Raw genomic sequence first — 15,749 nt, 5'->3', positions numbered from 1 at the left:
AAACAAATGTTATTAAACTTAAAAAATTATAACAAAAAAATTTTTTTTTTAATTTTTTGTTATATTCCATAAAATAAACAAAATCTGCAGATTTGTCGAATCAAACTAGAAGCAAACCCTCCATCTTCAAAGTATCCATCACACCCGAATCGGATTTCCTACCGTCAATGCCGACCAACATAACTGACTAATTAGCAATACATTTTAGACCGCGTTGATCGCACGATTAGCAAAAGAGAGGAAGCTGAATTAGTGGAAAAAAAAGAACAGTCAGTGGCGACGAAACACCAGAAGCAAGCACCTGGCAAAAAATATGCAAATCAGCTGGTTCAGCGAATTCCTCGTCTCACTCAAGAGCATTTCGAGTGCTACCGATCGGTCACTGATGCGCTGTCGATAAAATGAGGTGAAAAAGTGCCAAACTAATCCGACTTGAAAGATCGACCGGCTGTGTTTGGGCGTAAAGCGGAGGATAGCTGTGAACATGGTGGATCGTAAATTCCGCACGCCAGAAGTGGAGAGATCACGGCACCAGATCCATTAGTGAAAAACGCCGTAATGATAGTTGTTTTGGAAATTTATGATAAACATTCGGCCTTTGGGCTGCAATATGTTAGACACATTAATTCCAGCGATGGTTTACCGTTTACCGGTTGAAACATAATTTCAGGGAATTGAGACATAAATTTCATGAAATTATGTATTGTTTTTTTTGGAAATTTTGTATATATTTTAAATTTTTGTAAATATTATAACTCTTTTGTTTTTTGAAAATCATGTAAATCATGTAAATTTTGTTTATTTAATTAATTTTGTGAATACTGTGAATGAATTTTTATTCAAAATTCTGCCGTTAGTTCTCGAAAAATTCTGACATTCTGGGATTTTTGCAGAATTTTACTAGGGATTTTTTCAGTTTTTTGATAGAGATTCTTTGAGAAACCTGAAAAGAAACTATTTAAAACAATGGCAGCGACGCTCTCAGAATTATGTCAGGGATTCTTTGCAAATATTGAAATCACTAAGGAAAGAAGCTTTTCCAAGCTCTGGAAGGCAGCTTTGCAGCTTGTGAAAGCAAGCTTCTGCACCTTCTAGAAGAAAGCATTTCAAGCCTTCTAGAAGAAAGCATTTCAAGCTGGAAGCTCTTCCATCTCATAAAAAAAGTTTTACAACTTATGGAAAGAAGCTTTCCAGCTTCTGGAAGGATGATCTTCCGGCTTTTGGAAGGAAAATCTTCCGGCTTCTGGAAGCAAGCTTTTTCCAGCTTCTGGAAGAAAGCTTTTTTAGCTTCTGGAAGGAAGATTTTCCCAGATTCTGAAAGGAATAATTTCAAGCTTCTGGACGGAAGCTTTTCCAGCTTCTGGAAGGAGGCTTTTACAGTTTATAGATGGGAATTTCTCCAACTCCTGGAAAAAAGCTCTTCCCACTTCTGGAAGGAAGCTTTTTCAGCTTCTCGAAGGAAGCTTTTCATTTTCTGGAAGAAACCTTTCCAAGCTTCTGGAAAGCAGCTTTTCCAGCTTCTGTAAGGAAACTTCTCCAGCTTCTGGAAGAAGGGTTTCCCAGCTTCTGGAAGGAAGCTTTTCAAGCTTCTGCAAGGAAGCTTTTTCAGCTTCTGCAAGAAAGTTTTTCCCAGCTTATGCTTGGAAGCTTTTACAGCTTCTGTAAGGAAGCTTTCCAGCTTCTGTAAGGAAGCTTTTCCAACTTCTGTAAGGAAGCTTTTCCAGCTTCTGGAAGGAAGCTTTACTAGCATCTGGAAGATAGCTTTCTCAGCTTCTGAAAGGTACATCTCCAGCTCCTGGAAGGAAGCTTTTCCAGCATTTGCAAGGAAGCTTTTCCAGCTTCTGGGAGGAAGCTTTTCCAGCATCTGAAAGGAAGCTTTTCCAGCTTCTCGCAGGAAGCTTTATCAGCTTATGGAAGTAAGCTTTTTCAGCTTCTGGAAGTAAGATTTCCAAATTTCTGGAACAAACCTTTCCAAGCTTCTGGAAAACAGCTTGTCCAGCTTCTGTAAGGAAACATCTCCAGCTTCTGGAAGGAATTTTTCCAGCGTCTGGAAAAAGCTTTTCCAGCTTCTGTAAAAAAAACTTCTCCAGCTTCTGCAGCTTTCAGCTCCTGGAAGAAAGCTTTTTCAAATTTTGGAAGGAAGCTCTTCCAGCTTCTGGAAGAAAGCTTTCCAAATTTCTGGAAGAAAGCTTTCCAAGCTTCTGAAAGAAGCTTAATTAGCTTCTGGAAAGAAGTTTTTCCAGCTACTGGAAAAAGCTTTCCCAGCTTCTGTAAGCAAATTTTTCCAGCTTGTGGAAGGACGCTTTTTCAGCTTCTGAAAGGAAATTTTTCCAGTGTCTGGAAGGAAGCTTTTCCAGCTTCTGTAAGAAAACTTCTCCAGCTTCTGGAAGGAAGCTTTTTCAGCTTCTGGAAGGAAGCTTTTTCAGCTTCTTTAAAAAAGCTTTTCTAGCTTCCGAAAGAAAGAGTTTCCAAATTTTGGAAGAAAGCTTTTCCAGGTTCTAGAAGGAAGCTTTTCCAGCTTCTGGAAGAAAGCTTATTTAGATTCTGGAAGAAAGCTTTCCAAGATTCTGGAAGAATTCTTTTCCAGCTTCTGGAAGGAAGCTTTTTCAGCTAGTGAGAGAAACCTTCTCAAGCTTCTGGCAGGAAGCTTAGTCATCTTTGGAAGGAAGCTTTGCTACCTACTCGAAGGAAGCTTTGCCAGCTTTTGGAAGGAAGCACTTCCAGCTTCTAGATGAAAGCTTTTTCAGCTTCTGGAAGAAGGCTTTTCTAGCTTCTGGAAGAAAGCTTTTTCAAGTTTTGGTAGGAAGCTTTTCCAGTTCTGTGAAGAATTTTTCAAGCTTCTAGAAGGAAGCATTTCCAGCTTCTGTAAGGAAACTTCTCCAGCTTCTGGAAGGAAGCTTTTTACGTTCTGGAAGAAAGCTTTTCTAACTTCCGGAAGAAAGCTTTTCCAAATTTTGGAAGAAAGCTTTTCCAGCTTCTGGAAGGAAGCTTTTCCAGCTTCTGGAAGAAAGCTTTTCCAGATTCTGGAAGAATTCTTTTCCAGCTTCTAGAAGGAAGCTTTTTCAGCTAGTGAGAGAAAGCTTCTCTAGCTTCTGGCAGGAAGCTTTGCCATCTTCTGGAAGGAGGCTTTTTAAAGTTTAGAGAAGCTTTTCCTGCTTCTGGAGAAAGCTTTTCACAGATTCAGGAGGATAGTTTTCACAACTCCTGTAAGGAACCCTTTCCAGCTTCTGGAGATAGGAAGCATTTTCAGCTTCTGGAGGGAAGGTTTTTCAGCTTCTGGAATAAAGCTTTTCAAGCTTCTAGAAGGAAGCTTTTCCAGCTTCTGGAAGGAAGCTTTCCAAGCTTCTGGAAGAACCCTTCTCCAGGTTCTGAAATGAAGCTTTCTCAACTCATGTAAGGAATGTTTTCTAGCTTCTGGAAGGAAGCTTTTCCAACTTTTGGAAGGGGCTCTTTACCAGCTTCTGAAACAATGGTTTTCAGCTTCTGGAGAGCGAAATTGTTTGGCTTCTGGTCGGATACTTGTGGAAGGAAAGCTTATTTAAAGGAGCTATTCCAACTTTTAGTAGAAAGTTTTTCCAGCTTCTATGAGAAAACTGCTCCAGCTATTTGAAGGAAGCTTCTGCAGTTTCTGGAAGGAAGCATCTTCAGCTTCTGGAGCCAGGTATTCCCACCTTTTGGATCGAAGCTCTTCCAGCTACTTGAAAGAAACTCTGCAGCTTCTGAAAGGAAGTTTTTTGTAGCATCTGTAAGGAAGCTTTTGCAACATCTAGTAGTAATCTTTTCTAACATTTGGAATCAAGCTTTTGCAGCTTTAGGAGGAAATCTTTTTCTCCTCCTAGTATATTTTGCAAAATTTTTTTGAAAATGTTTTCAAAAATTATGTAATTTTTGTTAAATTTGAATACTTATGAATTGAAAATCTTATGAATTACGTAAATTTTGAAAAATTTTGGCTCACTATACCACCGAGGAACTGATTATGTGATGTATAATTCTATACCTCCCTAAACTTAGAACATAGAAAAATGGTTGATAATTTCAAAAATCTTGATATTGTAAATTCTACTTATATTGAAAATGTTAAAAATTTTGGAAATTTTGTTTATTAGGGCATTAAACTTTCAAATTTGAGCGAATGTTTCTAAATTACAATTTTTTTCACAAATTTTTCCAAATTTTATCAACTTATCCAACTGCAATACAACAACAGAGTGTCTGTTATCTGAAAAAAACTGATATTCTGGAATCATTAGGGTATTTTGTTAAGCCTGGGAAAAACCTTGAATTCTCAGGGATTTTCGATTACAATCAGGGAAATTTCTATGAGACATTAATTCATGGTGGAATATGTTTCACGCTGAAACGCTCCAAAAAATTCTGGCTGCGTCGCTTTTAAAATGCTCCTTGAGCTGTTTAGTGAGGATCTTTTCGGTTATGAAATTTGATCGACTTCCCAAGACATTCCCCCATAATTTTAGGAATAATGTTTGATCAGTAATGGATTCGCATGCCTTCATGCACGATTTTGAAAATTATTCGAAACTTGGAAAACTGATATAGGGAAAGTTATTTGGAATATAAACCACTTTCAATTTAAAACGTCAAAACAAAGGGGCTGATAGCAGGCCCCTTTTAAAAAACTTGATCTTTATTTTAATGCAAGCCTCTATTTTTGATGAAAGGTCTCTGAAGTCTTTATTTATTTTTTAACCAAAACGAAATCTTAAGTTTCTTTTTTCCATATCTTGCTTGCAGTGAATTCTGATGCAAGATTATGTAGACTCCAGAGAAACCTTCAGAGACTGTTACGAGACTTTTCCACTAATTCTTTCAAAATTTCATCTCAGATTTTTCGAGGAAAAGCTTCGGGAATTATCCTAGTGGTTTCTCCAGAGGTTTCATCTGGGATACTTCCAGGGATTACTACAGGAATCTGTCCAAAAATTCTTCTAGAGATTCCTCTACCAATTCTCTTAGATATTCTTCCAGTGACTTCCAGAAAACCACAAAAGTTAATTCCAGAGTTTTTGAAAAAAATGTTCAGTTTTTTTTTAAGAAATCCGACAAAAGTGTCTACGTCATTTCATCCACTCCAAAGAATTTCTCCAAAATATTCTCGATGCGTTATTCGAGAAAATCAATTAAGAACTTTTCAAAGAATTTCCCAAACTCGACCCATTGTTTCATCATAGAGTTCTTCTAGACTTTTTTCTAGAAATTTCTCCAGAATTTCATCGAAGAATTACAACTGCAGTTCTTTCAAACATACTTACAAAAATTTATTTAAGGTTCCATACTAATTTCGCCAGAAAATCCTGCACATGTTTTTCCTTTTTCTTCAATCATCCCAACAGTTTACCCAGAAACTCTTCTAAAAATTCCTCAAGGATCTATGGGTTCTTCTAGTAACCGCATTCATTATTAAAACTTGCACAAGTTTTTTTTCAAAATTTGCTTTAAAAAAAACCTCACGTTTTTTTTTTTGAATATTTATCAAATTTCTGGAAAAAGTCATTTACATTTCCATAGAGAAATAAATCTTCTGTAATTTTTTTTTTCTTTTTTCGCCCATTTAGCTGTCCTAAGTATCCAAAAATGATGAAGCCTCATTATCAAATACGATTCAGTTGAAAACAAAACCCAAGTTTTGATATTGTTCCACCTTGAAATAGCTTAATAGCAAATCGCGATAACTTTTTAATTTCTCGATATTTTTGCACCATTTTTTTCACAAGCTTTCAAAAAACTCTTCTAGTATTAGAATATGTGTCGATATTGATAATTGATCATCTGGACCCGAAGATATTCCAAAGTTTCTTGGGAGACCGACGCGTAGCCATAACCCACGTAAATATCTCAGGCTACAGATTTTTTGTCGTATTCGAATATTCACTCCTCGAAATGATACATTAATGCGAGTATGTTGTGAAAAAATGAAGCAATTTGGTGCAGCCGTCTTTGTGTAATGAGTATCTATGTTTCTGGTACCACACTGGACAAATAAAGATCTTGAAAACTCAAATAAGCCTCATACCGTAATTTTCAGATTTCTTCAAGAATACTGATCCGATTTGCATGATTTTTTCAGAGTGGCTCCTTATTACCTGGCATTATATAGTCCACATTTTATTTTTTTATAAATTGACCAAAGACAAAATGGCCGCCAAAGACATTTTATATGGAAAATGTCGGTCCCCCAAGGAACATCGGAATACCTTCAAAACTAGATCACCAATTATTAATATCGACACGGATTCTCAAACTAGAAGAGTTTTTTGAGGACTTGTGAAAACATGGTGCAAACATATTGAGAAACAAAAAAGTTATCGCGATTTGAATATTTTTTTAGCGGTAAAAAATAAAGCTGCCAGTAGAAGGGTTAAACATGCATTAAACTAATCTGGAAGCTTGAAACGCTTTTGAATCAAATTATTTTGTCAATGTTTTTTTCTGAAATTAGAGAATTCCTTGAACCTGGAATTATTTGGTAGAATCTGGAAATATCTGGTAATATCAGGGAATTCCATTTATGTAAACGAGTAGACACCCTGAACAAACAACATACAAATTAATCAATTCTCCTTGACCCAGTTTGTGTAATCCACCACCGGATGGCCTCAAAACAACCAGGAAGCAAGAAATCCTCGCAGAAAAACACCCACCTATGTGTAAGTATAGCCGCAATCTTGCAGAGCAAAGACTTTTTCAGACAGACTTGGTGGCACCGACGTCGTTTCGAATCGATGGAGCAGCGTGCACAAAGGATTACTGGCCGGTCGGTATCTTCGGCTACACCTAAAGTGTCTGTGGCGCGAGAGCCTGACTGACTATAGGGGCACACTTTTCCGCAACTCAATCGATAATCGACGAATCTGAACCCGGCAGTGGGCATGGATGAATGAATGGATTGAGGATAGGGCGGTTCGAAATTCAAAAAAGTTTGGAAATTCAATCTTCCGTATCGTTTTTTACCATATCTACGAAAAAACTGTTCTGTGAACCACAGAACCAAAACCAAAAAATTTGCAGTGTACAACTTTTTTTCGTAAACATGGTAATGAAGATTTGGAAGATTGGATTTTGAAAGCATTTACTTACATTACAATACAAACGTTTTTGAAAGGTTCTACACACTAATTTCCATATAATGTAGGTTTGATATTGCGCCACCTTTAAATAGCCACCGAAAAATTTCTCAGAACACTATTTTTATCGTAACGATGGTAAGGAATATATGGAAGATTGGATTTTCAAACTTTTTTGAACCACGATCCACCCTAACGGAGGGCTTAAGTGCATCATCGCACTTCGTTCGGTTGGCCGAGGAGGAGAACACGAGCGAGGCTCCAATTGCATCACCATTAGCTGCTGCAGCTTTCGACGAAGAGCTTCGCTTTGGGCCGTGTGTTACAAAAGAGCGATAATGTGGTGTAATTATTTCCACCAAGAGCGCTACAATTCGTTTGAACGTTGGGCGGTAAAACTATTTCAGTTGGCAGATTTTTGCCGAAGGGATGCGTCTTCGGTCGGGTCCTAATGGTGAATTAATGTTCAATGTCGTAACATAATGTATTAAAAACTGCAACAACATAAGTTATGACATGGAGGCTTTTTAAATTTTGAGACTTACTCCTGATTAATAAGAGCATCTATGAATAAACTGAATTTTTCTTCAAAATTCTCATTCATCGGACACACAATTTGTTACAATTCCAAAATGATGACTTACACTTAATTGTTATCGCATTTGACGATTGATAATGATAAGAACAACGTTAAATGCTGAATATACAGTAGACATTTTTTTTGTTCTTTGTTAGTTATAATCTTCAAGTCGGGTAGCCAATGATTGGATCAGGCTAACATTCAATCGAGTAGAACACTCCCAAAACTGCAAGAGTAGGTGCATTGCATGAGCATAATGGTGAAGATTTATGTATCTACAGATGGTGAAAATTTGGCACCATCTGGTTCGATGCGGAATCAATTCCGTTTTATTGTGATTGCAGCAGTATCGATTTGGAACTATTATTTGTGTCGCCATTGCGGGAATTCAATAAACTTGATTTTTTTGCACACAAGTGTATCAGAAGTTCCAAAACAACTCGTTAGACATTTCAGAAGAAGATCGTAAATTTTCCAACGTAAAACTTTGTATCTTCCAACAAAAGATATCAAATCTTTCAACGAAAGATTGCAAATTAAATTTAAATCTTCCGACGAAAATTGTGAATCTCCCAATGGAACAATAAGAATCTTCCAACGGAAGATTGTAAAGATTTTGATTCGACTTCGATTCGATGAAATACTGGAAGAATTTCTAAAAAAAAAACTGGAAGAGCTCTATGATGAAACAAAGGGTCGAGTTTGGGAAATTCTTTTAAGGTGAAGATGCATCGAAGCCAAATCTCAAATTTTGAAGGGTCGTTCAAGCTGAAAACTTGATCGATTGGTCACCACCAGCAGGTGACCAGTCGATTAAGTTTTCAGCTCAAACCACTATCTGGTTCTGTAGATTTGTGCTCTTAAAAATTTGAGGTTTGGCTTCGTTGCATCTTTACCTTAAAAGTTCTAAATAGATTTTCTCAAATAATTCCTCGAGAATATGTCGGAGAAATTCTTTGGAGTTCCCGTGGATGAAATGGCTTAGACATTCTTGTCGGGTTTTTAGAAAAAAAAGCTCTGAACAATTTCTTTCAAAAACTCAGGAATTAACCTTTGCGGTTCTCTTGGAAGAAAATCTGCAAAAATCTTTGGAAAATCATCTGTAAAACTCGGTTGAAGGGTTAATGGAAAAATATCTAGAAGAAGTCGTAAGATAGTGTTTGTAAAACATTTCAGAGTAATCTCTGAGCAAACAACTGGAAATAGTAACACTGAAGTGCTCAACAATTTCCTGGAACAAATTCTGGATAAATTACTTAAGATATTATTTGAAAAATCGCTGGAAGAATATCTAAGAGCATTGATAGAGAAATCTCTAGAAAAAATTCTGGAGAGATCCTGGAAGTATCCCAGATGAAATTTCTGGAGAAACCACTAGGATCATTCCCGAAGCTTTTCCCCGAGAAATCTAAGATGAAATTTTTAAAGAATTGGTGGAAAAGTCTCGTAACAGTCTCTGAAGGTTTCTCTGGAGCCTACATGATGTTGCATCAGAATTCACTGCAAGCAATATATGGGAAAAAGAAACTTTAGATTCCGTTTAGGTTACAAAATAAGTCAGAAATTTTTCATAAAAAAGGCTTAATTTTAAAGATCGTGCATGAAGGCATGCGAATCCATTACTGATCAAATATTATTCCTAAAATTAAACCATGTCTTGGGAAGTCGATAGAATTTCATACCCAAAAAAAACTCACTGATCAGCTCAAAGGTCAGTTTGAAAGCGGCACTGCCGATATTTTTAGGGCGTTTCGACATGAAAATCCTTTTTCATGAACATATTCTACCATGAATTACTGCCTCAAAAAAATTTCCCTGATTGTAATCGAAAATCCCTGAGGATTCCAGGTTTTTCTCCAAATTTTACAAAATTCCCTGATAATTCCAAGATTTCCTAGTTTTTTCAGGTAGTAGACCTGTTGTTGTATTGCCTTTGGAAAAGTTGATAAAACTTGGAAAAACCTGCGAATTGTAAAAAAAATGTAGTTTAGAAACATTCGCTCAATTTTAAAGGTTTAAGTCTACAACTGCCCTAATAAACAACATTTTCAAGATTCCTAGAATTTATGAACTCAAGATTTTTGAAATTATCAAACAATTTTCTATATTTCAAGTTTAGCGAGAAATAGAATTAAACAACACATAATCAGATCCTCGCTGGTATAATTAACCAATTTTTTTCAAAATTTACATAGTTCACAAAACTTTCAAAGTTTTCATATTTGAAAAAAAATACAAATTTTTTAAAACAGTTTCAAAAAAATTGAAATCTACGAAACATGCAAGGCAAATAATTTACAAAATGCAGTAGCTGGAAGAGCTTTCCTCATTAAGCTGGAAAAGCTTGATTCCAAATGTTGGACAAGCTTCAGTCACCAGGTGGCGCTACAGCATGATCAAATATACCTTATATCTGCACATCCAACCCCCTGAAAAACTCGGAAGTCCAACTTTGACAATGTATATCTTTTTTGTTTTTGAAGCGATTTCAAAAATTGTTTCAACAATGGAAGTGAGCATCATTCAGGATCATCGTCCATTTTAATTTTCTCGAAATAAATGCGTCTACCCAAAGTTATTTAGCAATAGACACTTCCAAGCATTTTGGAAAATACATTCAACAATAAAAGAAAATTCAAAGCGATGACATATAGTTCTTTTGACATGAAAATTATTGTAGTAGTGCAGATTTTAAAGCGAAATACAGTTTTTTGATTACACTCAATTTATTTTTTACTAAAAAATAATAATACAGCCATTCCATGAAAAACCAATCTAGTGGGTCACCGAATTCCGTGAAAATTTGCTATTTTGTTCCTTATCCGAAATAAGGATACACGTATTTTTGGATTTTTTGATTAGGGTGACCATTTCCGAAATAGGGTGACCAAAAAAATCGCGATTTTGCAAAAAAATTATTTAAAAAAAAAAAATTAATTTTTGAACCGTTTGACCGATTTTCAATCTTTTTGGACGAAATGAAGGCTAGAGATTTTGACTTTTCAGGAAAAATATAAAAATTCACAAAAATTGTGTTTTTTACATGGAAAAACTCAATAGTTTCCGTTTTTTGTGTTTTGAAGGCCTCGGGACCAAAGGGGCTATTGCTGTTCTCATTTTTTCTTGAAAGTTCAGAAAATTTTACGTCTACTGTCAAATTTTCAGCGATGTATGTTTTTTATGTTTTATTACTGTTTTTGAGATATATTTTTTGAAAATAAAAAATCAATCATTTTTCATCGGCACACACTGTAGGTCTCAGCGCATTAGATTTTTTATTTTAAAAATAATCATTACTTTTGAACAGCTTAACCGATGAAAATTTGACAGTAAACGTAAAATTTTCTGAATTTTCAAGAAAAAATGAGAACAGCAATAGCCCCTTTGGTCCCGAGGCCTTCAAAACACGTAAAAACGGAAACTATTGAGTTTTTCCATGTAAAAAACACATTTTTTGTGAAATTTTATATTTTTCCTGAAAAGTCAAAATCTCTAGCCTTCATTTCGTCCAAAAAGATTGAAAATCGGTCGAACGGTTCAAAAGTTATAATTATTTGAAAAATAAAAATTTTGCAAAATCGCGATTTTTCTGGTCACCCTATTTTGGAAATGGTCACCCTAATCAAAAAATCCAAAAATACGTGTAACCTTATTTCGGATAAGGAACAAAATAGCAAATTTTCACGGAATTCGGTGATCCACTAGATCGGTTTTTCATGGAATGGTTGAATAAGTACTCGTTATTTGAAAGTCTTTGCTTATAAAACAAAATCCAGTGCGATGACATGTAGTTTCATTGACATCAATTTGACTAAAATAGTCCAGTGAAACTTTTTGGGTAGTAATAAAAATTATTGATAACACTCAAAATTTGTTTTACTCCAAAAAATCCGAGACACTTTAGGTTTCCAATCTGTTTGCATGTAAAACAAAATTCATAGCGATGATATCTAGCTTTTACAGTAAAAATTTGCTTGTACATGTCCAGCAAACACATTTGAGCAGACATAGTTATTTTGAATTACACATTTAACATTTTTTCCCAAAAATTGGTGAGAAACCCTAAACTTCCAACCTTTTTGTCTTAACATCAATATATAAGACAATGACAAAGTTTTTTTTTAAGAAATAGTGAATTATGAAAAAACTTAAAATATATTTTACCAAGAAAAACATAAACATTGAAAAACTTATTTTGTGTTACTGTATGCCCATAAGTCGATTTGCAAAGCTATGACATGTAGTTCTTAGTAACTTATTAGCCTATAAATCGAAATTCAAAGCGGTTTGATTTTTTTGTATTTATTTGATTATAGTGTATTAGTTTATGGTTAAATGTAAATTTCGGAGTACACTCAAAATTAATTTTGCTAAAAAATTGTGAAAATCCTCATTGTTTTAAAAAAAATTCTAGTAAATCTAAACTTAAAGCGATGACATCCATTTTTTTTCAACCTAAATTTCATTCTGGAAGTTTGAGCAGAAATAGAAATTAAAAAATTAACTCTCAAAATTTATTTTACCTAAAAACTACTTGAAATCTTCTTTAACTTTCTGCCTGTAAATCAGTATTCATGGTAATTACAGGTAATTTTTGGACAATGCATTAATTAATGATGTCTAGTCAATGCGTTAGAGCAGAAATAGAGATTTTTATTTACACTAGTTTGTTTTTACCTAAAGTGCTACTAAAACTTAAGGTTTTGGCCTGCTAGTCTGTAAATCAAAATTAAGAGCAATAATATTTTGTTTTTTTTTTACATGTTTTTTGAATATGTTTCAGCAAGAATTTAATTTTAGTTACATTCAAAATTTATTTGAATTAAAAAACAAGGAAACCTCCTGTTATTTACCCTTTTTTACATTAAATCAAAACTCAATGCGATGACATGTTGTTTTTTTTTCAAACTAAATTTGTTTGCATAAAATGTTTGGACAGAATAAAAAAATCACGAGTCATCGTATTAAATTTGGGTTCAAAAACAAACACTTCTAGTTAAATAAATTTAAGTCTAATAAAACCTTGCTATTTCAAACCATATATTTTCAATGGGCTGATTGATGTGAAAAAAGTTACTATTCTTTGCTCTATTTATTTAATTGGATGACATCAACAGAAAAATAACAGATTCCAATGATGTATCTCATCTAGTTTGACAATTATTACCAGCTGCAGACTAAAATACAATACGATTGTGCTACTTTTCTCCGAACGTCGGTTTCCCGAATGTGGGTTCCCCGAAATCCAGTTCCCCAAATGACCCTTTTCCCCGAAAGTGGTGCAGTTCAAAAAGGTGCTATAGTAGCTTGCAATGCACTATCCTACTTCTAGAAAAAACGATGAGCAATCAAAAGAAGGAGGTATTTGGTTATTCTCGATTATACACATTTTGCCAAAAATGTTGACGACGGTAAAACTCGTAAGAACCGCCAATCAAATGAAGAAGGGTGCATATCAGATGAACGGTACGATCACCACCCTGAAATGTATAAGGTCAGGACAATTATGACTGCAAAAAACATTTCTGGGAAATTGGCGTTTCGGGGAAATGGGATATTCGGGGAACTGGCGTTCGGTGAAAAGAAGCACAACTACAAACTAAAGCACAATCCATAACAAAAAAGCAAATACAATTTCATTATTCGACAAGAAATGAAAAAAAAACAGCTTTACACTTTCTCCGTTTTTTTTTTTTTTTAATTTGTGATTTGCAGACAAATGTTTAAAAAAGGCTTTTCGTAGTTTTTGAAATAATATAAACTTTGAATGCACTCAAAAATTGTATTTTCTGGCCAAACATGTAAAAATTTATAGCGACAAAACAGGATGCCAGCGCATTAAATTTTGATTTATTGTCAAATGGTATAAAAAATGGGATTTTAGTAATTTTCAAAATTGAAATCAATTTATTTCTGCACAAATATATTCAACAGACTTCAGCAGTCATATTTCAGTCGAGAAATCCTACAGATATTGCTCGAAAATGTTTGCTGGGCTTCTACAATCAAATCCATGTAGAAAAAACTACAAGTCACCGGGTCAAATTTTGATTTATAGAAAAGAGGTTTAAAAATAGGGGTTTCCTAGGTTTCTTGAGTAAAACAAATTTTGAGTGTAATCAAAAATTATATTTCAACCCAAAGATATGAATTGTTGTTCCGAAACATATTTTTTTATCAAGAAAACCATAATTTATCACCTTGTATATTGTTACATTGCTTAATTTGTACCACAAATTCGTATCAGATAATACTAAGAAGTATCTTTTGCTAAAAAACTTTGGATATGTTATATTCTTAAATAAATTTAAATAAATGTCTTATTCCATTGCTGCAAAAAAAAAATGAAAATCGCGTAGAAAGCGACGGAGATATGCATTGTCAAAGTTGGACTTTTAACTTTTTCTTTACATTATACTACCTTATTTTCCTGGGCGTTTCCTACCGAAAATATTTTTACAGCGCTTACTGTTTCTAAAGGATCAACTAGCATCAGTTTTATCTTAGTAAAATGCAAAATTTATTCTATTGAGCTATCAGATATTGACGACACACTTTAATATTTTTTTTGGATCCTCACCATATTCTTTTATGCTGAAACAGTGTTTATTTTATGGGAACTTAACTATTGATAACAATTTCTAGATTTAAGCGCAATTGTGGTATACCTTGGGCGTCAACGGGTTAAAAAAGCTTCCTTACTGACGCTGGAAAAAGCTTTCATCCAGAAGCAGGAAAAGCTTCGTTATAAAAGGTGGGAATATCTGGCTCCAGAAGCTGGAGAATCTTTTTTCCAGAAGCTGGCGAAGCGATCCTCCAGAAGCTGAAGATGCTTCCTTCAAAGTGCTGGAACAGTTTCCTCAAGAAGTTGGAAAGCTGATTGTGCGATATTTGCCAGAAAACCATTCGCCAGAAAACTATTCGCCAGAATGACATCTGCCAGAAAACCATTCGCCAGAAAGTACCATTTACCAGAAAACCATTTGCCAGAATGTACCATTCGCCAGAAAGTACATTTTTCTTGTCGATTTTGATCAATTAATGCATGGTGAAATATCTCGGAATCCAAAGATGGCCGTCACAATATTCAACTTGTGTCACTTTTCACATCTTCAAGAGCACTAAATTGAACTACTAGTATGGTAACAATCTCGTTCTTCTCATTTTAAGCTGTCTGCTACTGCACAGAGTGGAGACAATATAACACTGTTATTCTACATCTCTTGCGAGATTTTTGCCTATTAGATTTTGATACAATATTCTAAGCTGTTTCACCTAGTTTTAACTTCGAGAAAATTGTATTTCCTGTCACCGCAAGCTTTTCTTCATCAGAACAGTGTATTGTACAGCTTATGGTGAAAAGAAGAGAGAACCACTTGTGAAATATTCCACATCAAAATCCTCTTTAAAACTTAATAATATTAGAAAAGAAGGGGGGTCTGTAGCCTTGAGGTTACGCTTTCGCTTCATAAAGCGGAAGGTCATGGGTTCGATTCCCAGCCCCTCCACAAAAAAACCCGTCCAGCCACCAGAAGATGCCTCACGGAGGACCGTGCTTTGGAAAGCACCTCCATCCTCCGTCAGTATCAGATGGTGACTGAGACAAACTGACCCTCTTCGCAGGCAGCTAGCCTCACTAACAGCAGAGCTCTCTCCTACCTGCTCGGTGTGAGAGTAAAAGAGTAGGAGAGAGTGAAAGTAGATGTAAATATAGATAAGTTGAAAATAGATCTGTATCGGTAAAGAAGCTACAGATCAACTGATTCCGGCACAGTTAGACTTACCAGAAGGATATTTCAGGAAGGAGGACATTTTGTATTACTGGATTTGAAAAAGGAGGACATTTCAGATTTTACCGTACCAATCTACAATACAATCTTTTTTCGAATAAATTGTACTGATAAAGAAAATGTTATCGCGCTAAACAAACCTTAAGGCAGGCCTGCCCAACTTTTTTGAACTACGAGCCAAATCTCAACATCAAAATTAGGTGGCGGGTCATTTTTTTAAGTCCACAAACGAATCTGTTTACCCAAAACTGAACAAAAGCCAGTCAATAAAAAATATTTTTGAACTTTAAAAAA

The 15,749-nt window shown here is 35.0% G+C and overlaps 1 protein-coding gene across 5 annotated transcripts in view; it reads right to left on the bottom strand.

Moving 5' to 3' along the window:
* The window catches only part of LOC5578628 (serine-rich adhesin for platelets), a 550,189-nt gene that overhangs the window by 84,730 nt on the left and 449,710 nt on the right, over positions 1 to 15,749 (bottom strand). The gene's annotated exons all lie outside the window — the stretch shown is intronic.

The sequence above is a fragment of the Aedes aegypti genome, chromosome 1 (assembly GCF_002204515.2).
Source record: "Aedes aegypti strain LVP_AGWG chromosome 1, AaegL5.0 Primary Assembly, whole genome shotgun sequence".
Taxonomy (NCBI): Eukaryota; Metazoa; Arthropoda; class Insecta; order Diptera; family Culicidae; genus Aedes; species Aedes aegypti.
Note: the sequence above shows the minus strand (reverse complement) of the source record. Positions and strands in the feature narration are given on the sequence as shown.